The 25,881-nt window shown below is 42.6% G+C and overlaps 1 protein-coding gene across 5 annotated transcripts in view; it reads left to right on the top strand.

Annotated features, from left to right (window-relative positions):
* Positions 1–25,881, top strand: part of MSL2 (MSL complex subunit 2) — a 57,866-nt gene that overhangs the window by 24,955 nt on the left and 7,030 nt on the right. The window contains exon 1 of one of the 5 annotated variants that reach the window (XM_034781693.1): positions 19,252–19,318. The exons of the other annotated variants lie outside the window; for them this stretch is intronic. The gene's annotated coding sequence lies outside the window, so the exon portion shown is untranslated. Of the gene's footprint in view, positions 1–19,251; positions 19,319–25,881 lie in introns of those variants that run through there. 5 annotated transcript variants of the gene reach the window in all.

Genomic DNA, 25,881 nt, shown 5'->3' with positions numbered 1-25,881 from the left:
CTCGACTGCTTTCCTGGCTCAAGTTCCGATCCAGGACATTTGTAGAGCTGCAGTTTGGTCATCAGTCCACACATTTGCAGCTCACTACGCACTGGTACAGCAGTCCAGGGATGATGCTGCATTCGGATCAGCGGTTTTGCACACGGCAGTGTCTCACTCCGACCCCACCACCTAGGTAAGGCTTGGGAGTCACTTAATTGGAATCGATATGAGCAAGCACTCGAAGAAAAGACGGTTACTCACCGTTGTAACTTTTGTTCTTCGAGATGTGTTGCTCATATCCATTCCAAACCCGCCCCCCTTCCCCACTGTCGGAGTAGCCGGCAAGAAGGAACTGTGAGGGGGTGCTGGGTCGGCTGGGGTATATATCCAGCGCCATGAAGGCGCCACTCCAGGGGGCTCCACAGCCGACCCACCGGGTGTTGCTAGGGTAGAAAATTCTCCGGCGATTGTGCACGCAGCGCGCGCACACCTAATTGGAATGGATATGAGCAACACATCTCGAAGAACAACAGTTACAATGGTGAGTAACCGTCTTTTCCTATTTGAGGGGAAAGGTTATAAGTGCTTTTTCTACTGCTTTAATATATTTTTTCTAACTTTTTTTCTAGATTCCCAAGATAATTTGTACCACTTCAGGGCTTGTTCAGAAGTTTAGCTGACTTTTCAGCATCAGCTTACCACCAATTTATAACTCTTACTTTTACAAAAACTAAATTTGGAAAACTTTAACTTTCCCAGTTAAACTTTTATACTAGAAAGTGAGTTAGCTTAACGTGGCCACAAACTGCCACAGAAATACTAGCTTAGCACTTTGCAGGGAGAGACAGTTCTAAAGGTGAACCTTAAAGGATTTTTTTAAAAGCTGGGCTTGTATCATTTTTTTACTTTCGGATGTATAAAGAATGCCCAAAATGTTGATTGTTTATTTTACAGATGTTTTCTGTTTTTGTTTTTTTAAAACCTTAAAAATTACAGGAATGACAGGTTTGGCTTTCCTTGGTTTTGCTTGAGGCCTCCGGGATGCCAGCCTTCCATCATTCCTTTCAAACCATTATTAGTGATATAAAATAGCTACATAATATCTGTTTTAGAATTACCCTGAAAAACTGTCACTGTGGTGCCCTAGAGTATTTGTTCTTGTGGCGATCATTATAGGGGGAAAAGTCATTTTCATGCAGTTTTTGTATCTGTCAGTGGCTTTCAACCTTTCCAGACTACTGTACCCCTTTCAGGAGTCTGATTTGTCTTGCATACCTCAAGTTTCACCTCACTTAAAAACTACTTGCTTACAAAATCAGGCATAAAAATCCAAACGTGTCACAGTTCACTATTACTGAAAAATTACTTACTTATTTTTACCATATATTTATAAAATAAATAAGTTGGAATATAAATATTGTACTTACATTTCAGTGTATAGTATATAGAGCAATATAAACATGTCATTGTATGAAATTTTAGTTTGTACTGACTTTGGTGATTTTTGTGTGTCTGTTGTTGTAAAACTAGGTAAATATCTAGATGAGGTGATGTACCCCCGGAAGACCTCTGTATACCCCCAGGTGTATGCATATCCCTGGTTGAGAACCACTGGTCTAAGTGGATTAGGCTGTGTGTTGAAACTTTTACAGGTTAGCTAGGATTCCAGATCATGTAGCGTTTAGGGCTCAGGCAGCATCTCCATGTTAGTCTGGTACATGGAATTGCTTTTTTCTGCATTTTTCTCTTGTTTCAGCATCCAGGGCTGAAGTTATCTTTGGGAGGGCAATTCTGCCATCCTTGTTTAGTTAGAACAGCTCAGTCCACCTTCCCAGGTGTACTGCTCACTAAACTCCCACATCTAAAAATATGCAAAGGATATCTTAGAGGAAAGGTTACGTATCACTAACTGGAGTTCTTCAAGAGTTGCCTGGAGTTCTACATTAATTCCCTGAAGTCTAATTTTTAACTGAAAGGATGAAGGCAGTTGGGGCCATATAATCCTTATACGTGCTCACTTCGGCAGCACATATACTAATAACCTCTGCTCTGAACTTTCAGGGTCATGAAGATGTTTGTGTGGCTCCCACATGGTTCCAAGTTCCAAGGCGCTCAGGTGCCTGGAAATGGAAGGGGGAGGTGTCCCACAGGTGGGAATTGGCAGAAGCAACACATGCAAAGAACTCCAGTTACTCATACATAACTTCAGTTAAGTGAATACAAATATTGGGCTCTCCCTTATGGTTGTGGATGATTCCTCACAGAATAAAGACTAACCCTATTAAATAGAGGTGGTTAAGTGGAGTCCTAGAACACTGCATTTATGAGCATTCTTCCTAGGTCAAGTGGAATGAAGGCTGAGTAGTCATTGAACTAGATCCTAGTGTTTCCTTTCACATTAGAAAAGCAGCCTGGATTGGTTCAGAGTTTGACAAATACTTTTCATTGACATACATTTTTCTTTTTTTCCCTTCCATCTTCACTGATGGAAAATAGCATTGTCTGGTTTTCAAATACTGGCAGTTTTAAACACATTTTACCATTCCTGCCCTTGAAAATGTACACGAAGAAATACCAAAATACACCTCTTTCAAAGTTTGTGAATAATGTGACTTCTGTGGGCAGGTAGACAATCGCCAGTGGGATCAACAGGATACCTATATATGGCCCTCCATTGCAACTGCCCTTCCTCCATTCCCCTGATGATCCCCAGCATAATTTATAAAAATCTCTCCACTGTAGCAAATAGGGGAATGTTTAAGTAGTTTTTTTTTTTTTAAAGGGAAAAGGTTGTGATATTTGGAAAATGTACATATAGTTGCTATATGTGGTGGTACATGGGAAAGAGGTGGCAGAGGGGAGATGGAAGAGTTAACTTTTGTAGGGTTTAGCCCCTTTCCAGAGGAACTCTTTTCCATAGAAGACCTTTTGCAGGAATTTTAGCTAAGATTAGCCCTAGTCATGAAGAATCAGCTCCTGGGCTTTACACCTGGGAAAACTCCTTGTTTAGGGTTGCTTGCTGTATATCGCATAGGTCTTGACTACACAAGAAGGTTATACCAGTTCAGCTTAAATTCGTTCTAAACCAAAAAGTTCTTCCTTTGGCTCAGGATAAGTTGAAAAGTAATCTGGAGGGAGGATTGACCATGCTTTTTCCAGCTAATATAAAATAAGAGTTTCTGCTGAAAAACTGTCTGTACACTGGCTGAGGTCTGGTATGGAATTAAAATGAACCTAAAACTGATTTGTAGGTTGCCCTCTTGCACTCCAGAGATCCTTGCTGGGGTTCTCAGGTTCCTCCTTGAGGTGCTGGAGACACTGAGGCTGGCCATGCCGACAGACATCCATACCCACACAGATGATTCTTCTTTTGGATTGACTCAGGAATTAATGCCTGCCATATGTGTAGCTGTTGTAGATGGTTGCTGTCTTAATCCATGGCTGGCCACATTTTGGTTCCTGTATCTGAGATGAGACTGACGTTTGATAATGCAGGATTATACCATTGTAATGGACTGACCATTACATTCTATAATTTGAGATTGAAGTATTTCTGTCCTGTTGTGGAGACGGGAGCTGAAGAATCTGTTTTGAGGAAAAGATTCTTTTCCGTCTAAACAGCTAGAGCATAAAATAAACAATTATTTAAATAATACTTGGTCAGATTTAGCAAAAGACTATAGCCATCTAGTAGTCTCCTTACTTGGTTCATTAGTAAAACCAGAGTAACCTGTGAGAGCAAAGCCCAAGAAGAGGGCATTTGGGGGTCACTGTATTGATTATCATGGACAGAAGATGAAGCCCCACCATTGTAAACCGTCAACAACCATCAGTCATATTACCCCTTTTAAGATCTATAAAATCTAACCAATTCCATCAGTCTTCTCTGGCAGGTCACCAAAACAGATCATAATCTTCCATCTCCTCTGACTTTGTCATAGGACACCATAACTTTTCTGGGTGGTGAACTGCCTGGCTAATCCAAGAAGCCAACACCTTACAAGTTTTTGGCAATGAATTCAATTTTAAACCCCTCAGCTCTAGATTTCATTCCGCACCATCATCTTGGTCTATGTTGAGTTCCTGGATATTTTAACCTTTTAGTAATACTGAACTCCATCTCTCTTCTCCCATGCATTTTAGGAGAGAAGTTTATTTATTGTTGTAATATTGTGGAGATAGCTATTTAATTTTGATGGAATGAGAACCCTTTTTGTTTTATGCGATTTCAGAGTACCCAGATAACATGACGCAAACCTTGAATGCCTTAGGAGTCATTTTAAAGTACCGGTATTTAAATCTCAAAAAGTATTTACTTCAGTTAAAACTTTCAGAACATGTTCTAGCTGTCAGTAGGACAGCCATAAACATTAATTGAATGCATTAACTACGTATAGTGCTTTGAAATCCATAACAAAAATAAATTAACGTTGCTAATTACAACAAATGTATGAATTTTCAGAGATTTGATTATACATAAAGAATGAAGAGGTAAACTGCTTTTGAGCAAAAGGGTGACACAAGTCAACTTCAGGTCAAGAATGTATTTAATGACTTAAGTCAAAAACAGTTTGAATTTTCAAAATAAATTTCTCTTGTTATCAGAGTAAATCTGGCAAATTTTAAACTAATTTTGCCAACCCAAAAATTAGATGTTAAATCAATATTGAATGGCTTTCTAAAACGGGGATTGGCAACCTTTGGCACGCGGCTTGCCAGGGTAAGCCACACCCCTCGGCCCACGCTGCTTCCCGCAGCCCCCATTGGCCTGGAGCGGCGAACCGCGGCCAGTGGGAGTCATGATCGGCCAAACCTGCGGATGCGGCAGGTAAACAGACCGGCCCAGCCCACCAGGGTGTTTACCCTGGTGAGCTGGGTGCCAAAGGTTGCTGATCCCTGTTCTAAAAGCTAGAGCATGTGAGCTTGATTGAGAAATCACTGGGTGAAATTCTGTGGTCTGTATTACGCAAGAGGGCAAGTTAGATGACCATAATGATCCCTTCTTTAACTTTTTTCATAATTTCAAAGCCAGGAGTGCAAAATTAGGCTTTATAGTGGCAACTGATTGCAGTCTTAACTGCCAGGACAGATTTACTTAGTTGGCAACAGAGAATATTTCTGCAAAGTATGAAGAAAATCAAATTGTATTTTTGTGATTGTAGTTTGTGGCCCAATGCTGTTCCCACATGGGGTATGAAAACACCAGAATTTTTATACCCCTAAAAAGGAGACAAGCCAGACAGAGACTTCATGAAGTCCATTAGGAACTTTGGTATTGCTAATCAATTTTATTTTGAAGGTGCTCAGATATTGGGTTCTTTTATTATCAGATCTTGAGATAGAGTTTTTTTTTGCCATTGACTTCAGTGGGAGCAGGCTAGGTATTATATTTTAATGGCCATATTGCCTGTTTGTTTGCAGCTTAGAAATAACATAGATCCTTCTATAGGTAATAGATATTTCTTTAGATCAGTGGGTCTCAAACTTTTTTACTGGTGACCCCTTTCACATAGCAAGCTTCTGAGTGCGACCCCTCCTAATAAATTAAACACTTTTTAATATATTTAACACCATTGTAAATGCTGGAGGCAAGCAGGGTTTGGGGTGGAGGTTGACAGCTCGTGACCCCCCATGTAATAACCTTGCGACCCCCTGAGGGGTCCTGACTCCCAGTTTGAGAACCCCTGCTTTAGATCAAGCTGCATATGTTTGTTATTTTGGAGCGTGGCATGTGTCCTGTCTCTCCAGGTTTGTGAGTAGTTGCTCCTCTATAGCTAATGCTTTCATAGGGTCACAGAGTCTGGTCTATGCCCCAGCCTATATCCAGTCTCCTGGAAGTGACTCCTTTAGTGTGCCAGGCCCCAAGGACCCACATGGTTCCACGGACAAGCATGTGGTCCCCAAGATTCCAAGACTGGACTGTCAGCATCAGCAATCCCTGTCTCTCTCCATGATTCCCTGCAGAGAATCCAGCCAAGCCAGACCTCTTGCAGGAGGTTTATACTGTACCCCTTCAGTGCATGTCTACACTTAAAATGCTGCATTGGTGCCATTGTAGCACTTTAATGAAGACGCTTTAAGCTGATGGGCGAGAGCTCTCCCATTGGCTTAGTTAATCCACCTCTCTGAGAGGTGGTAGCTATGTCGCTGGGAGAAGCGCCGACAGCGCTGTCTATGCTAAGTATTAGGTCAGTATATCTACGTCACTCAAGGGTGTGAATTTTTTCACATCCTTGAGCAACGTAGTTATACCAATATAGGTCTGTAGCCCAGATGTCAGTGAGGATTTACAGCACACAGGCAGCCTTTTCAAAACATTGTAACTGTTTATTAGTCCCTTGGCACACACGGTCTGAAAGTCCTTAGGTCAGCACATAGAAATGAAGGTTAAAGCATAATCCATTCTGGTTAACCTAGAGCCCGAGCCAAGCTGTAGTGAACCACATATTCAGGCTCTGTCTCTCTGTTTGACCTTTTTAGTTACCAATGAGAGAGCTCCCAGCTTCCTCCAGAAACCAGCACTTTATCCCTCCACTTCACACCTTCCATTCCTTTGTTTTCAAGCTGGAACCTATGCTCAGCTTCCCTGCTGAGGTAAAGGAAATTCATCTCCCTCTTGGTTGCTAGGTGTCCATGTCCTGGGGATTGGGTTTCCCATTGTCAGCTCAGATTTTCCATTTATATGGGTTGGTATTTGCCAGTCCTTTTTAATGATGCATTCAGGCTCAGATGCATACACACACCTGCAACTCCAAGCTTGTCCTGAGAGCACACTAGACTTCTTTTCCCCCACTGGGTAGCCATGCAAAATATAGGGGAAACTGAGGCACACACAAGCCCCATTAGAAAACCACAGAAAATTCCCACTTACTCTCAGATGCATGCAAGTTTTTATGATTGTCTCTATTCAAAACTTGCACAGCATCTTCTTTCAGAAACTGGATAAGAGCTTTTCAAGAATAAAATTCTTAAAACAGCTCCTATTTGAACTTTTTAATAGTGTGATTATCTAGTCTGACTTCCTCTATAACACAGGCCATAGAACAGAGGTCTCAAACTCAATTTACCTTAGCGCCAGTGCCAGTCCTCAAATCCTCCCAGTGGGCCAATAACGTCACTGAAGATGGTGTTCATAAAATAAAACATTTATATTGTATTTTTTATTTCGTATTTCTTAGAAATAAAAAAAGTCATATAACTATACAATTATTCCCCTGCCAGAGAGTTTTTAGTGTTTGCCAGACACCTGACAGCGCTTCAGTTCTGTCAGTTTGTTGATGTTTGGCCTCAGTGACTGAGCAGTTGAAGCCTTTGGATTGCAGCAAGGTGTGCATCAGATAGTTGTTTGGTATTTTGACTTGTTTATATTCATTGTGGAAAAAAGTGATGCTGCCTTCATGGCTGACTCTGCCGGGTAACTAATGATGCTGCCTCCATGGCTGACTCTGGCTGGTGACTAGTGATGTCCGTTTCCCGCAGCCAATGGGAGCTCTGAGGGGCGCAGCGCCAGTAGCAGACATTGCCAGCAGCATGCCTGAATGCGTCTCTCCTCCGTGGGCCGTAGTGGGGAGGTTCTCAGGCCACAGATGGCCCGCAGGCCGGCTTTGAGACCCCTGCCATAGAACTTCCCCAGAATAATTCCTAGAGCAGATCTTGTAGAAAAACATCCAATCTCAATTTTAAAAATTCTCAGTGATGGAGAATCCACCACAACCCTTGGTAAAATGTTCCTGTGGTTAATTATTCTCACTGTTAAAAGTTTACATCTTCTTTCCAGTCTGAATTTATCTAGCTTCAACTTCCAGCTATTGGATCATGTTATATTTCTCTGATAGATTGAGGAGCCCTTTATTAAATATTTGTTCCTGTGACAATTTGCCACTTACCTCTCCTCTCATGAATACCTCCTATCAGTTGCGTATGAACCTGTACTCTCTCTCTGCTCCCAGCACCCCCTGTCGGCTGTTAAGTTCGTCAGGCTGGTCTTCAGTGACTCAGCCCTCCGGTTAAGTCACGCATAGTTTAATGCATGAATGAACAAAACCCCTTCCGGGGTAAAAGGTCCAACAGGGCCTGTCCCTGTGCCCTTGTTACTGTCTTTGACTCTGTCTCTGGGCTCAGTTTTCAGCCTCTTCCTGTCTAGCTTTCAATCTGTCCCTGTCCTGTTATAGAGCAGTGCCCCCAGGGCCTTCTCACTGGAGACTGATTCCTGCCCTTCACTTGGGCCTCTAAACAACACTTCTCCCAGGGATCCTACAAATAGCAGTCACATGCTGCTTCCTTTAATTTTGTTGCTGCTACTATTCCTTGGGCCACTTCCCACATAGCCCCTTTCTCTTTACCTCTCGTGGCCATTCCTCCACCTAGGAACATGTCGTCACTTCCAGGATGCCATGTGGAGCCAGATAGGGAGCCTGCCAGCCCCACGCCAACCGGACTACAAACCGGACTTTCTATGAAGATTAGAAATGCCAGTTTATAGTGCTTTCCAGTTGGTACAGGGTCAGATAACACAGCTTTTACTGGTTTTAGAGTGGTAGCCGTGTTAGTCTGTATCAGCAAAAACAACGAGGAGTCCTTGTGGCACCTTAGAGACTAACAAATTTATTTGGGCATAAGCTTTCGTGGGCTAAAACCCACTTCATCAGATGCATGGAGTGAAAAACACAGAAAGCAGTATAAATATTACAGCACATGAAAAGATGGGAGTTGCTTTACCAAGTGTGGGGGGGTCAGTGCTAATGAGGCTAATTCAATTAAGGTGGAAGTGGCCTATTCGCAACAGTTGACAAGAAGGGGTGAATATCAAAGGAGGAAAATTACTTTTGTAGTGCTAACGAGGCCAGTGCAATCAAGGTGGACTTGCCCATTTTGAACAGTTGACAAGAAGGTGTGAGTATCAGCAGAGAGAAAATTACTTTTTGTAGTGACCCATCCACTCCCAATCTTTATTCAGGCCTAATTTGATGATGTCCAGTTTGCAAATTAATTCCAGTTCTGCAGTTTCTCGTTGGAATCTGTTTTTGAAGTTTTTTTTGTTGAAGAATTGCTACTTTTAAATCTGTTATTGAGTGTCCAGGGAGATTGAAGAGCTCGCCTACTGGTTTTTGAATGTTACAATTCTTGATGTCTGATTTGTGTCCATTTATTCTTTTACATAGAGAGTGTCCGGTTTGGCCAATGTATATGGCAGAGGGGCATTGCTGGCACATGATGGCATATATCATATTGCTAGATGTGCAGGTGAACGAGCCCCTAATGGTGTGGCTGATGTGGTTTGGTCGTATGATGGTGTCCCTTGACTAGATATGCAGACAGAGTTGGCAACAGGGTTTGTTGTAGGGATTGGTACCTGGGTTAGTGTTTTTGTTGGGTGCTGTGTAGTTGCTGGTGAGTATTTGCTGCAGGTTGTGGGGCTATCTGTAAGCGAGGACTGGCCTGTCTCCCAAGGTCTGTGAGAGTGAGGGATCGTCCTTCAGGTAGGTTGTAGATCCTTGATGATGTGCTGGAGAGGTTTTAGTTGGGGGCTGTAGGTGACAGCTAGTGGCGCTCTGTTACTTTCTTTGTTGGGCCTATCCTGTAGTAGGTGACTTCTGGGTACCCTTCTGGCTCTGTCAATCTGTTTCTTCGCTTCACCAGGTGGGTATTGTAGTTTTAAGAATGCTTGATAGACATCCTGTAGGTGTTCGTCTCTGTGTGAGGGATTGGAGCAAATGCCGTTATATCTTAGGGCTTGTCTGTAGACAATGGATTGTGTGATGTGGTCTGGATGAAAGCTAGAGGCATATAGGTAAGTATAGCGGTCAGTTGGTTTCCGGTATAAGTATAGCAGTCAGTTGGTTTCCGGTATAAGGTGGTGGTTATGTGACCATCGCTTATTTCCACTATAGTGTCCAGGAAGTGGATCTCTTGTGTGGACTGGTCCAGGCTGAGGTTGATGGTGGGGTGGAAATTGTTGAATTCCTGGTGGAATTCCTCAACGGCCTCCTTCCCATGGGTCCAGATGATGATGTCATCAACGTAGCACAAGTAGGGTAGGGGTGCTAGGGGACGAGAGCTGAGGAAGCGTCATTCTAAGTTAGCCATAAAAATGTTGGCGTACTATGGGGCCATGCGGGTACCCATAGCAGTCCCGCCGACTTGAAGGTATAAATTGTCTCCAATACAGCTTTTATTGTATATTGTTGGGTTATATTTAGGTTGTGATCTACTGTAACTCCCAGATCCTTTTCTGCAGTACTCCTTCCTAGGCAGTCTTTTCCCTTTTTGTATTTGTGCAATTGATTATTCCTTTCTAAGTATAGTACTTTGCATTTGTCCGTAGTGAATTTCGGCCTATTTAATTGAGACCATTTCTCTAGTTTGTCAAGATCATGTAGAACTCTAATCCTGTCCTCCAAATTGCTTGCAGTTCCTCCAAGCTTGGTGGTATCTGCAAACTTTATAAGAATACTTGCTGAGTCATTATCCAAATCATTTATGAAGATATTGAATAGAACCAGACCCAGGACAGATCCTTGCAGGACCCCACTCAGTATGTCCTTCCAGCTTCATTATGAACTACTGATGATTGCTCTGAGTGTGGTGTTTGAGCCAACTGTGCACCCACCTAATACCAAAAGCCTTACTAAAGTTGAGATGTCTGACATCTACTACTTCATCCCCTATCCACAAGGCTTGTTATCTTGTTAAAGATAGTCGTTTTTTTGACATAATTTGTTCTTGACAAATCCATGTTGACTATTACTTATGTATGACCTTATCTTGTAGGTGCTTACAAATTGATTGTGTGATTATTTGCTCCATTATCTTTCTGAGTATTGAAGATAAGCTGACTGTTCTGCAGTTCTCTGGGTTGTCTTTATTTCCCTTTTTTTAGATAGGTATTATGTTTGCCCTTTTCTAGTTCACTGGTGTCTCTCCTGTCCTCCACAAGTTCTCAAAGATAATTGCTAATAGCTCAGAGATCTCTTCTGCTAGTCCCTCAAATATTCTAGGATGTATTTCATCAGGCCCTGCTGATTTGAAGACATCTAACTTGTCTAAGTCATTCTTAACTTGTTCTTTTCCTACTTTAGCCTCAGATCCTACCACATTTACACTGATGTTTGCTATGTTAGTTGTCCAGTCGCTATTGACTTCTTTGGTGAAAATGGAAACACTTTTGCCAGTGTTGCATTTTATGTCATTGTCTTTCCCTCCTCATTTAGTAATGGGCCTATCCTGTCCGTGGTCTTCCTCTTGCTTTGCATGTATTTATAAAACGCTTTCTTTTTACCCTTTAAATATGACTAGTTTAACCTCGTTTTGTGTCTTGGCCTTTCTAATTTTGTTCCTATGTGCTTATGTTGGGGTTTTTTTTTTTATATTCATCCTTTGTAAATTTACCTAATTTTCTCTTCTTGTATGAATCTTTTTTTGAGTTTCACATCATTGAAGATCTGGTTAAGCCATGGTGACCTCGTCCCGTATTTCCTATCTTTCCTATGCATTGGTATAGTTTGCTCTTCTGCCCTTATTAATGTCTCTTTAAAAAAACTGCCAACTCTCCTGAACTTTTTTTTCCCCTTTAGACTTGCTTCCCAATTCTGAATTTGCTGAAGTTTGCCTTCTTGAAGTCCATTGCCTTTATTCTGCTGATTTCCCTCCTACCATTCCTTAGAATTATGCCATGCCAATAAATGAGGGCATCATTGAATGAATCATGGACCTGTGGTTCACTGCAATTTCCTTCCCTCCAACATGGAAAGGGGAATATTGATACTATCAAGTGGTTTAAGTTGTGGAAGCTTTTTTCTGCAGGAAAAACTACTGCACCAATGTTCTGGAAATGAGCGTGGTCCTATTAGTACTAATACCTGGTATCCTAAAAAATGGACTTGATTCAAATGGGTGGTCAGTCCGCCATGTTTTACATAAATAAGTAAAGCGGTTTTGCATTGTGCCTTCAGTCAGTCAGCCGTGAAGGTTTGGCAGTGAGCTCCATCCCACAGTTTTTCCTGCTTTCATACCTGGCAGGGTAGGGGGTGGGAAATCAGTTGGTTTGTGCAAGATCCTCACAAGTGGATCTGTTGTTGATGTATCAAATCTTTCTCCAGTGGGAGATGCCAGCAATTTATTTGCTACCAACCTGAGTAAGTATCTGCCAGCCATCAGCTCTTCATGCTGAAAAAATACCAAGTTAGGAAGGAATGCCTTCACCATTCACATTGACAACTCCTTTACCATCTATCCACTGGTATTTCTAATTGCAAAGGTTCTGTTTTAACTCAGTAGCACAAACTCCCTTTCTCCTTAGAGTGTTTTCATCCCCTCTCCCCCCAGGTTGTCCCTTACTTGATTAGCTAAATTCTTGAGATTTTGATTGGTTTAAGCCTCATATTTTAAGAGGTATTCTTATTCCTCCTGTGTGTGTGTTTTTAAATGTCTAGTATTGTCTGTTTAATACAGGGGTGGGCAACTATGCCTCGGGGGCTGCATCCAGCCTTCCAGAAGTTTTAATCCGGCCCTTGAGCTTCTGCTGGGGGGTGGGGTCCGGGGCTTGCCCTGCTCCAGCACTCCAGCTGGGGAGTGGGATCGGGGGCTTTCCCAACTCCCTGTGACTCCCGGAAGCAGTGGCATGTCCCTCCGCTGCTCCTACACATAGGGGCAACCAAGGGTCTCCACAGGCTGCCCCTGCCCCAAATGCTGCCCCGCAGCTCCCATTGGCCTGGAACTGTGGCCAAAGGGAGCTGCAAGGGTGGCACCTGCGGACGGGGCAGTGAGCAGAGCTGCCATGTAGGAGCCGGAGGGGGGACATGCTGCTGTTTCTGGGACCTGCTTGAGGTAAGGGTCACCCGAAGCCTGCACCCCGACCCTCTTCTGCACTCCAACCACCTGCCCAGCCCTGATTCCCCTCCGAATCCCTCGGTCCCAGCCCGAAGCATCCTCCCACACCTTGAACTCCTCATTTCTGGCCCCACCCCAGGACCTGCACCCCCAGTCGGAGCCCGCACCCCCTCCCACACCCCAGCCCCCAATTTCGTGAGCATTCATGGCCCGCCATACAATTTCCATACCCAGATGTAGCCCTTGGGCCAGAAAGTTTGCCCACCCCTGGTTTAATATATTTAAAAAAACAACCTGTGTTGAGCATTGGCCTTATTTATTACTGCCCATACTAGTATTTTTGTCTTGCTTGTTTTATTTTGCAACCTCACGTGAGCTACTTATTCTCCAGGACTGACACAGAGGATAACATACTCTCATCCATAAAGTTAGTTTAACTCTGCTTCTCTGAAGAGGTAATGCAGGACTGGTAGTTGCCAGTGTCTATTCCCTAATTGTATGGAGAAAAGCGTGAGGTGTTGCAGGGTGGATTTGATTTAATTCACTAGTCAGGAAAACTTGATTTAATCATGGTTTTTACATAAAAGTGCATTCTTGGTTGTTATAACCTTAATACATATTCTTCACAACTCAGAGATAGATGTAGGTTTAATTTTTAGAAGGTACACATTATACATTTTTAAAGTGATTTATTTTGAAAACTTTTCAGCTTAGTTTTACAGCTATATCAGAAAATAAATGATTGTTTGGTTATTTCATTTACCAGAGGTAATGGAAGCAGATATTTATGAAGTGACTGGGATGTGAACTATCTCCAATTCAACAGGTTAATCATTAATATTTGGAGGATTTTCTTGCCATGCTGTATTAGGAGGAGAACGTCACCAGACAGACATTTAAATTGTTTTATTTAACTAGAACAATGTTATGTATTCTGGATTTTTTTTCATCAACAGCAAACATATAATATTTTTAAAAAAAAAGCATATGAATTTTTGAGTTTAGTTAAATATTCAAGTTTTTTAAAATCAGGTTTGTTTTTGTTAAAATTGTTTTTAACTAATATAGTTAAATGAAAAAAATATATATATTTTAAATTAAATTGACTATGTCAACCAGGTCAACATGAGAAACTTAAAATATTGGCTTCTGCAGCTAACTCAGTCATCTTCACCTTCATTTTCCTGTTTGTTAATAATCTGGAAAAGAAAAACAAGCTTTCCTGCTTTTTCAGGTCCCAAACGATTTCTCAATTTGGAATGAATTAGTCCAAAGGAAGAAAATATTCTTTCCACCCCGGCAGAAGACTCTACTGCTGTTAAAAGTGAGATCATCATTTCAACAGTTTCTGAATCCAAGTGCTTAAGTGGCTTCCACTAGTTCAGTGGTGTGACTTTCTTTAAAACATTTTCAGCTAACATATATTTCTTGAATGATTCATCCTTAGCTCTGAAGTTTATTATAGTTGTCGTTATGGAGGGATGATTGCTGGATGTCCACGTCATAGCCAACTCCTCTTCTTCAGCAGTTAAGGTTTGACCCTGGTACCGAGTATTGAGAATATTTGCAAGAAAATGAGCTTGAGATAGTGCTTGTCCCGTTCGTTTTTTTAATGCTTGGAATTTAACTCCGTCATTGCATATTTCTCTTTTTAAGATCTCACACCGTTCCTTCCAAATTTCAACAGCATCAGCAATAAAACAGCTCTTTCCCCTGCATTTTGTTCAAGGCTACAGAAATAGGCTTCGGGTACTCAGCATGTGTTCAATATTTGTCTTAAGCCCAATGTTGAGATCTTTGGCTGTGACAGTGCCATCTATTTTTTCGTGATTTTGTTCACAAACTGTCATCAGATTAGGCCAATTCTTGATATAGTGCTCAAAACAGTCCACTACTGAGTTCCATCGCACTTCTTGTGGGAGAGTTAGCTTGGTTCCTCCCACTTTCTTCAGAGCAGCTGCTGCAAAGTGGTTGTCACAGATGTATTTTGTAATTTCAACAGTATTAGCCTTTATTTCTGAAACACTGAAGTCTTTGGCTAGGAGGTGCATCAAATGAGCACTGCAAACATATGTTATGAGCTTGGGACTCTCTTCTTCTCATTGTGGATACATTTGCAGCATTGTCTATGACCAAGCTGCATAGTAGACATTTGAATTTTTTTTCACAGTTATAGCTTTTACTGCTACTTCTTGTAAGTATTCTTCTGTGTGTACATTTCCTGATATATCAATTGTTTCTGTAAGGAATTCATTCCCTTCTTCTGTTGTAACACAAGCACGTACAACAGGATCATTGTGGACATTGTTCCACCCATCAAGACTCAGGTTAACAATTTCACTCTCTAGACCTTTTGCACACTGCTCAATTTCTCTTTCATACACATTATCCAGGAATTTGCCTGCGACATCTGCTCTGTTGGATGGACTGTATCCTGGACTTAATGACTGAACCATGTTAATGAAGTGTGGGTTCTCAGTCATACGGAAAGCAGAGTTTGTTGCATAAAGAAATCGGGCAATTTTTTCATCAATTACCTCTTTTTGTAATCTGCTGGTTCATATCACAAACTTGATTATGGTTGTTTCTGGATGATGGAGATTTTTTTTTCTTTTTGCTACAGGCGATATACTGTGGCTATGTGACTGACATTCATGATGTGACTGAAACACTATCATTGGCAGATAATTCTGAAACTATAGAAAATGGTGGTGATCTTGAAGGTGGACAGTCTTCAGAATCCTGTATGTTAAGGATGGATTCTCCTAAACAAAATAAGTCAATGTAGTTATTTAATTATTATTACCATACTGCTCATTTAATATTATTCATTGCATTTACTGACACTCAGTACTACTTTAAAGGTGAAGTTGTAAAAGGAAGATCTGCCTATTTCAGCTATTTATTTTTTATCACAACTGCATCTAAAATGATAGTACCATAGAGTAACAATTATATTTTTTGCTCAAACATGAGAATTCAAGATTAGTCCAGAAAGAAGACAGGCAATCCTTAAGAAAGAAGTATGAAATAAAAAAGTTTACCAACCTGAATATCCTGCATGTTCAGACATGTTCCTTTCACCATCTTCAACGCAGCTTCCTGCTGAGAAGGAACACTTCTCATGATGTTGTTTCATTTGGGCAACCAGGCCTTGCATTTCTTTGTTGCACTCTTTGCATTTTGCATGCATGCCTGACTTACTCACAGGTAGAGGAACTTCAGTAAAATATTCCCAAACAGGGTCTCTTTTACAGCCTGCTGCCATCATAGATTTTCCCTTCCAGTGAGAGAATGGTATGGTAGATCTCAAATCAGTGAAGGCTACACTCAGAAAGACCTCAAGATTTCTGGAATATGCTGCTCAAACAGTTTCACTTTTGTTTCTACTGCCTGTCCTTGCCTTCTCACATTTATCTCCAGACTTCTTCTTGTCCAGATCTATTCCGCCCCCAACAATCCTCTATTCGTTTAACTTTTTGAAACTGCACTTTTAGAGAGAGGTAAGGGATTGACTCTGTGTACACAAATTTGCAGAGGGACAATAGAGTTGAGGTCTGTTATTTCTCACCTCTACATATTTATTTATTTAACAGCTTGTTAACAGCAAAAATGTTTTTATCTCTGGAGACACAAATCCACAGTTTGAGAACTTCAAAACTAAGCATCTCTGATGGTATCTTCTAAACTGAGCACTGAGTCCCATTGGGTAAATAAAAAGATTAACCTAAATAATCTATACAGAAGCCCCTGGTACCCCATAAAATTGGGTCACTAATCCATGAACTAATGGAACTCATTTACAAAAATGTTCTTAAACATTATCTGAATATATTGTCTCATACTATAGAATTAGAATTTATAATCCCTATTCTATGTAATGTATCTTAATTAAAACTCTTTAGATAGGATTTTTCCTCAACAAGCATTTTATTAAAAAAAAAATTGATTAGTTTTTTAAAAATCATTTACTTTTGCCCACCCTGGATTTAGGTCAGATATTAAGAAAAACTTTCTAAATCTAAGGGTAGTTAAGTACTGAAATCGCTTACCAAGAGAGGTTGTGAAATTTCCATCACTGGAGGTTTTTAAGAACAGGTTATACAAACACTCCTCAGAGATGGTCTAGTATACTTGGTCCTTCCTCAGCGTGGGGGGGATGGACTAGAGACCCCTCGAGATCCCTTCCAGCCCTACATTTCTATGATTCCGTGATTACAAAGTAAATGTATCATTTGACATTCCCATAAATGCATTGCATAGTGCTGCTTGTTTCTTACATTTATAACAAAGTAAGGCTCCCATCCTGTTTTTTGTAGTAGGCAGACCAATGCTCTCATGCAGAGCCCCAGTGAAGTGTTTGGGGTTCCCCATGGGTGCAGCACTGTATCTGCATGCTGCCTGAAGGAGGATTGAGGCTACAAAATTGTACCTTTTTTATATAACCTGAAGTTTGCATTCTGTAGAATGTGAATGTGCCATGTGGGCTGCAGATACATCAAGTAGGCAGGATGTTGGACAGTTCTGACTTAAGTAATTTACAGGTTTTTAAACTCATATACATGCTTTCTGAGATGTATTTAGCTGAGGAAAGTCAAGTCATCATTTGGTAAAAGAAAATATATCTATTAAAATTATTTTTTTCCTTTAAGTGAAACTGGTATGTAGACAAATTCTTCAGTTCTGCGTAACATTTCACAGTGCCTGACCTTTTGAAGTAGAAACTTCTAGTTTAGTTCAATATAGTTTTTAATTCAAATGGGGTACACGTGGTGTTTCAGTATTGTTGCGACTTTCCTTAAAGATTTAACAGAGTATTAATAATTGTCTTTGACAAGTCTGAAATGTTATCATTAGGAGGGTTTCATCAATGGCCTGCTGATGGTTCAGCTCTGTTTTCCATCCACCCATTGTCAGCTTATGGAAAGTGGAGTGGTGTTGGCTCAGAAAGCAAATTGTTAAAGCCATTCTAGGCTTTTATCTGGACTTTTATCCAGATTATCTCCTTTTGAGATGTGATCTCTAGTGAATTAGTGCCATGCTTATGAAATCAGCATTTGGAGAAGATGACATTTGTATGGTTATCTGGACCTTATTAATCTTGTTAGCCATGTATTCATCTTTCAGACAGACCTCTCGGCATCTGTAAATGACCTCTTTGTTTGCCTGTTCCTGTGTTGTTTCTACTATTTTCTGAGTGTGTGTGTGTGTGTGTATCTATATCTATATATCTCTTTATCTGTGGCTCAGTTTTGCTTTCAAAATGGCAGAAACTTGTTTTTGTTTATAATATTGATTTTGCTCTGTATAACAGAAATCCCAGGACTCTCATCTCTCTTCTTTAGAAGAAATGTTCTCTAGAGATACCACTTCCTCAAGATTCTCTCTTGAGTTTCATATTCCAGTGTAAATGAGGGAAACTCCCCTAAATCGTAGAAGTGTGGGCCACTGAAGCACCTGTACGGCTGCTCCGTGGTACTACCCCAGTGTTTCTCAAATGCAGTCACCAGGGACTTTTCTTGAGGCTGCAGGGTCCTGGGCGGTGATGGGAAGGGGGCAAAGCAGTGGCTCCTACCCTGGGGCTGTCAGCATGGGTTGGGCCCTACCCCCATCTGGAGGCACAAATGCCAAAGGAGTAGGCAGCCAGTATGAGTTCCCCATCTTCCTGGGGGCAGTGAGGTTCAGGTTTCCAGCTTCAGCCCTTGGGCGGTAGGCTCCAGCCTCCAGCTGCGGGGTGGCGGGCTCCAGCTTCAGATGCCAATCCCCACTGCATTCCCCGGCCCCCAAACATCCTCCCCATTGCCCCTAGCCCCCACTGCCTCCCTACCCACCTCTCCATCCAGGGCATAATTTGTCCCCCGGCTTGCTGGGGTTGAGTAAGTCTGCTGTGAAAAGTGGTATTTGTATGTTTGTTGATATTACTTTTCAGTGCCTCCCAACTGGCTAACAGACTTACTAGCTTGCAAGTCTAAAAAATAGAAGCAACCAAAAAAGCAAAAGAAACAACCAGAAAACACAAGAACATGCAAAGCAATTTATTTGTTTCTTTTCTGTTTAGCTCCAGTAAAGAATACAGGTCTGTCTCATCTTATGCGGGGGTTCCGTTCCGTGGTTAGCGCGTAAAGCGAAAACCGCTTATAGTCAAAACCCCATTGAGTTCAATGGCGGGCGAAATCGCTCGCACTACAGGTATAGTATTAAAACTGTTGTTTTTCTCTTTTTTTTGTTTTTGTTTTTGCCGACTGCGTAAAGTTGAAATTGCGCATGTTAAATGCGCGTAAGATGCGACAGACCTGTAGGACAACTACATTATTTTTATTATTGAGTCTGCAAACAAAACCCTAGATAAATAAATTACAATGATTTTGACATGTATGTGTGCATATTTATTTGTTTGTCCTAAAGCTAATTAAATATTTTAGGAAAACTTGTCAGAACGGCCAACAGCAAGATTGATAGCTGCATTCTGAGGCCACCAAAAAATTTATTGAGAGAACCCTAACTACAGGTATGTCAGGGGCCTTAGAATACTATGTCCCTTTCCAGCCACAGTGCACAAAGGAACTCTTGGGAGCAGCTGCCTAACCGTTCTAACTATAGCTCTATAGCCCTTGATGCTTATTCTACTTCAATTAATTACATTTTCATTGATTTTGTTTGTCTGAGTCCTGTGCTTTGGATGATTTTGTTACTCTTTCCTGGTTAGGTAGTCTATAGCAGACCCCTACCATGACATCACTCTTGTTTTTTACCTCTTTTGTCTTTACTCAGAGACTTTCAACAAGTTTGTTTCCTATATCCATCTCAGCCCCAAAGCAAGAGTATACATCTTTGTTATACACCTCTACCCTGATATAACGCTGTCCTCGGGAGCTAAAAAATCTTACCACATTATAGGTGAAACCGCATTATATCGAACTTGCTTTGAGTTACCGGAGTGCGCAGCCCCGCCCCCCCGGAGCACTGCTTTACCGCGTTATATCCGAATTCATGTTATATCAGGTCACGTTATATCGGGGTAGAGGTGTACAAGGCAACACTGTGACACTGCACCCCATATTCTTCACAGTGATATTATGATAGGATTATGGCAAAATTATGATGCATTTTGTACAAAATAAGTCATGCAAGGTGTCATTGGAAAAGTTATGATTTGCTGAATATGATTATCCTATTTGTATGCATGTATAATTTTTGCATCTGAAGTTATAAATACTGAATATGTATCTGTACTTCAAATGTAGTTACACTTAGGTAACGCCCACTAGACAAAATGCTTTCAGTCTCAATAGCTGGTGGTAAAGGGCCTTTTCAGGTTAATGGGGCCATTAGAAAGAACAATAGGCCTCAGGAGAAGCTTATCTCTAAGGCTGCCTGTCTGTCATGGACCTCCATGACTTCTGCAACACTCGGTGTGGCTGGCTCCAGGCTACCTCTGGGGCAGCCGCACTGGCTGCTGCTGGGGCAGTCTCGGGCCACAGTGCCCCCCTCTTCCCCCAATAGCAGCAGTAGTTTGGGTGTGTGAGGGGGCTCAGGGCTGAGGCAGAGGGTTGGGGTGCAGGGCGGTGCTTACCTTGGGGGCAGCCGGCATGTCCCTGAACCACCTAGGCAGAGGGGCTGGGAGCTCTGCACGCTGCCCTTGCCTGCAGGCACTGCCCCCGTAGCTCCCATTGGCTGCGGTTCCTGGCCAATGAGAGCTGCAGAGCTCCCCTGGCCTTCCCTCCCCCTAAGAGCTGCAGGGACATGCCAGCCACTTCTGGAGAGCCGCACGGAGCTGGGTAGGGAGCTTGCCAGCCCCGCCAACCCTCCCCACCCCCAAGCACCAGTGGGGGTCCTGGGCCACGTGCCACTGCCTGCCCCTCCCAGCACCTGCACCACCACCCCTGTTGCTCCCCTAGCACCGCAGCGCCCCACAGCACCCCAGCCCAAGTTTTAGTTAGGGGTATATAGTACAGGTCATGGACAGGTCACAGTCCATGAATTTTTGTTTACTGCCTGTGACCTGTCCAAAGGGTGATTAGATAGAAAGTGTGAAAAATCAGAACGGGGTGGGGGGTAATAGGCAATTATATAAGAAAATGCGCTAAATATTCGGACTGTCCCTATAAAATCGGGACATCTGGTCACCCTACCCGTCCATGACTCTTACTAAAAATACCCATGACTAAAATGTTGCCTTACTTATCTCCCACCTGGTGGGCCTTCCTGAGATCGCTACAGACAGCCTGTGAATGATGGCTGTTGTGTCTCTACAAGGACATGTGACCAGGCCACGTGATGCTGGACTCTATCTTAGGATGTCAGTATTTTTCCACAGACTGGTCTGGGAACCAAGCTTTGGAACAAAGGGTTCCCGCCATATGCAAAAGCTATATAAGGCAGTCATGACATCTGTGGTTCTTCACTCCCCGCATAAGAAGACTCCGGGAAACACTTGAGGAACAAATACTGAACTGGGGGAAGTGCTGGACCCAGGCTAAAGGAATTTCTAGCCTGTGTATGAAACACCTGGGGATTCCAAGCTGCAAAGCCAACTGTAGCTTGTGCCTTAAGAATCTACAAGTCTGCCTGTACCATCAGTTAGGGTGAGAATCTGCTATTCATATCCAATCTATCTAGTATATTAAGCTTAGGTTGCATTTTTGTTTATCTGCTAGGTAATCTGCCTTAATCTGTTTCCTATCACTTATGATCACTTAAAATCTATCTTTTGTAGTTAACGTGGTTTTGTTTTAATCTAAACCAGTGAGCTTTGACTGGAGGGGGAAGGGATAGCTCAGTGGTTTGAGCATTGGCCTGCTAAATCCAGGGTTGTGAGTTCAATCCTTGAGGGGGCCATTTAGGGAACTGGGGTAAAAATCTGTCTGGGGATTGGTCCTGCTTTGAGCAGGGGGTTGGACTAGATGACCTGCTGAGGTCCCTTCCAACCCTGATATTCTGTGATTCTGAGTGCTTGGGGAAAATCTCTGCTTGGTTACCACAAGTGTGCATTGCTCTCTTCACAGTGAGGGAGAGGCAAACCGGGCATTATACCCATATACTGGCCAGATTTGGCCACGGCAGGACACTACTGTTCTGGGGTCCCAGACTAGGAAGCTGGTGGTTAGAGAGCCTGTGTGTAACTGCAGCTGGGTGTATCCCTACCTGTATGAATGCTGGTGAAAGTGCAGGCTGGAGGGCTTTGCAGCTTGTCACAACAGTACAGTGTGAGAGGGAACCCAGGCTGGTGGGCTAGGGGGCTCAGTGGTACCCCAGTTCCAGGTGGCACCCCAGGGGGATCTAGTCACAGTGGCGTAATCGTACAGGATCATATGCACAGCTGCTTGTTCTGAGTGAGATTTGCACTTCATACGCTGGTGGCGATTTTAAGTGAGATTTAAGTGGTGGTGGCTGGAGATCAGTCAGAAGTTACCAGTTTGTTATTTTCTGTTTTCTTATTTCGAGATAGGGAAGTAGGGACAGAAAGGCAGGAAAATGAGTGAATGAAACTAGTAAGAAGCTGGAGCAGTGCAGATTGCAGGCAGAATAGATAGAAAAAGAACACATGAGACTTATGTAATTAAAAGAGCTGGAATTTGAGATAGACAAGAAGCTGCACACCGAAGAGCCATAGAAGCAGAGGATGCTAAGCAAAAAGCTGCACACCAGAGAGTTTTGGAACTGAAACAGATAGAGGCTGACAAAGAAATGGAGATCCAGAAATTAGGCCTGGAGGAAAAAGAAAAAGAAAGGAAGCACCAACTGGAGTTGATAGAGAATCAGAACCCCCCCCCCCCCCCCACACACACACACACACACCAATGAGTCCCACCTCTCCAAAAATCCACAAATGGGAATGTAAAAAGCAACAGAGGGTCCTGTGGCACCTTTGAGACTAACAGAAGTACTGGGAGCATAAGCTTTCGTGGGTCAGAACCTCACTTCTTCAGATGCAAGTAATGGAAATCTCCAGAGGCAGGTATATATCAGTGTGGAGATAACAAGGTTAGTTCAATCAGGGAGGGTGAGGTGCTCTGCTAGCAGTTAAGGTGTGAACACCAAGGGAGGAGAAACTGTTTCTGTAGTTGGATAGCCATTCACAGTCTTTGTTTAATCCTGATCTGATGGTATCAAATTTGCAGATGAACTGAAGCTCAGCAGTTTCTCTTTGGAGTCTGGTCCTGAAGTTTTTTTGCTGTAAGATGGCTACCTTAACATCTGCTATTGTGTGGCCAGGGAGGTTGAAGTGTTCTCCTACAGGTTTTTGTATATTGCCATTCCTGATATCTGACTTGTGTCCATTTATCCTCTTGCGTAGTGACTGTCCAGTTTGGCCAATGTACATAGCAGAGGGGCATTGCTGGCATATATAACATTGGTGGACGTGCAGGTGAATGAGCCGGTGATGTTGTAGCTGATCTGGTTAGGTCCAGTGATGGTGTTGCTGGTGTAGATATGTGGGCAGAGTTGGCATCGAGGTTTGTTGCATGGGTTGGTTCCTGAGTTAGAGTTGTTATGGTGCGATGCGTGGTTGCTGGTGAGAATATGCTTAAGGTTGGCAGGTTGTCTGTGGGCGAGGACTGGCCTGCCTCCCAAGGTCTGTGAAAGTGAGGGATCATTGTCCAGGATGGGTTGTAGATCACTGATGATGCGTTGGAGAGGTTTAAGCTGAGGACTGTAGGTGATGGCCAGTGGAGTTCTGTTGGTTTCTCTTCTGGGCCTGTCTCGTAGCAGGAGTCTTCTGGGTACACGTCTGGCTCTGTTGATTTGTTTCTTTATTTCCTTGTGTGGGTATCGTAGTTTTGAGAATGCTTGGTGAAGATCTTGTAGGTGTTGGTCTCTGTCTGAGGGGTTGGAGCAGATGCGATTGTACCTCAGTGCTTGGCTGTAGACGATGGATCGTGTGGTGTGACCGGGGTGGAAGCTGGAGGCATGAAGGTAGGCGTACTGGTCGGTGGGTTTTCGGTATAGGGTGGTGTTAATGTGGCCATCGCTTATTGGGAATGGTTATGTCCTGCATACAGTGAAACGGGATATTGCTGAATATTGTATCACCTTCAAGAGGCTGTGTGTACTTCATGAGATTCCTGAGGACCAACATGTGCCCACTTTGGTTGCAAAGTTGTCTGGGAGAGCTCTGGATATATTCAATAAGATGCCAATTAGAGATGCTTCAGATTATGGTAAATTCAAGGAAATATATTTAAAACTGTTTCAGATTACACCTGAAACATCTAGAGTAAAATGTAGAAGCCTTAAGAGGGGTGCTGGGATGAGTAATGTGGCATATGTAAACCTGATGAAAGATTTGATGGAAAAGTGGGTAAAGGGAAAAGGTGTTACAAGCTTTGAAGGAATGTGTGATCTTGTTGCTCAGGAACATTTTCTGAGTATATGTAGAGATGATGTGAAACAGTGTTTATGGGAGTAAAAAGATGAAAACTTGATGAACTGGCTACTCTAGCTGATCAATTTGAGCAAACCCAAGCATCTATTGCAGGAGTAGACAACCTATGGCACGCATGCCAAAGGCAGCACACAAGCTGATTTTCGGTGGCACTCACACTGCCTGGGTCCTGGCCACCAGTCCGGGGAGCTCTGCATTTTAATTTAATTTTAAATGAAGCTTCTTAAACATTTTAAAAATCTTATATACTTTACATACAACAATAGCTTAGTTATATATTATAGACTTAGAGAAAGAGACCTTCTGAAAACGTTAAAATGTATTACTGGCACGCGAAACCTTAAATTAGAGTGCATAAATGAAGACTCGGCACCCCACTTCTGAAAGGTTGCCAACCCTGATCTATTGCAAACAAACCACAGACAGAGGAGTTTAAACCTGGTGGGAAGCAGAGTTCCCATTTTACTCTTGGGAAGAAGGAGAGTGGAGGGGAGTCTGGGTGCTCACCTCCCCAAATCCATTCCTCTAGTCCTCGTTCCAAATCTCCTGTAAAAACAGAGGAGCCCAGAAGGTGCTATCACTGTACTTCCACTGAGCACCTGAGGAATAAATGCCCCGTGCTGGGTGGGAACAAGCCGCAAGCAACTCATGGAAATGCTGCTACCCTGAGCACAGAGGCACTTCAGGCACAATTGCCACTTACCATACAGGGTTGTCCAGCCAGGCATCAAGCACATAAAGGCTGCCAGGATTAATGGCAGAGAACACCAGGGGTGGAAAGACACGGGGTTGTGCAAGAAAGTTACTGCCAGGGCAGATGGCAGAGCTTTTATTAGTGGGAGGTTACAAAATCCTTGTGCATATAGAAACTGAGGATTTGGAAGCTGTATTGGCTGTGGTAAATGATAACCCGACTGCTTTGAGAATGATTTCTTCCATGTAGCTCGGGCTGTCAAGGAGAAATTTTATGCTGGAACCCCAGAGGTAAAGAGCAAAGTCTCAGGAACCGCTGGAGGAATGGGAGAGTGTCTCTTTAATTCCTCTGCAGCAGTTGAAAACTGTATGCTTCCAGGGGTGGGTGTGGTTGACGCCAGCTCCTGCCACCTGGTAGCTAAAGGCAGGGTCTCTTTGCGGGGGGAACCCGTCACAAACACCTCTCCTTTTTTTCCCCCTGCCTGTCCTTCCTCAGCAAGATGTTCCCTTCTGTAGCAATATTCCAGTCATGTGTATTATCCCGCCAAGTCTCTGTGATGTCATAGCTATGTCATAGTTGTGATTATTTACTAGTATTTATAGCTCTTCCTATTTATTCCTCATACTTCTTGCATTAGTATATACATCTAAGATACTTATTTAATTTCCACACTGTTCCCTCGTTTCTCCTTTGTCCTTGTTATAATTGCCTCATGCTTCCTTTAGATTCAGACCCTTCACCCATGTCTCCATGTTTTTGGCTTACCTGTGAGCTTTTGTCTCCTGACCCTGTTAAATCTAGCTTAAAGCCTTCTTCACTAGTTTAGACAGAGTGGAACAAGGAATTGGGAATAGAAGATTGTTAGAATACCAGTATCTCCTTTCTTTCACTGAGAGAAGAGGCAACAGGAACTATGTTAAGAATTTCCGTCTTCTGCTAAAGAGGTTTTCAGGAATCCAAGCATAACTGGATGGCACCATTGCCACAGTTC

Source organism: Trachemys scripta, chromosome 9 (assembly GCF_013100865.1).
Source record: "Trachemys scripta elegans isolate TJP31775 chromosome 9, CAS_Tse_1.0, whole genome shotgun sequence".
In the NCBI taxonomy this organism is placed as follows: Eukaryota; Metazoa; Chordata; order Testudines; family Emydidae; genus Trachemys; species Trachemys scripta.
The sequence above is the reverse complement of the archived record's forward strand: the minus strand, read 5'-3'. Positions and strand labels throughout refer to the sequence as shown.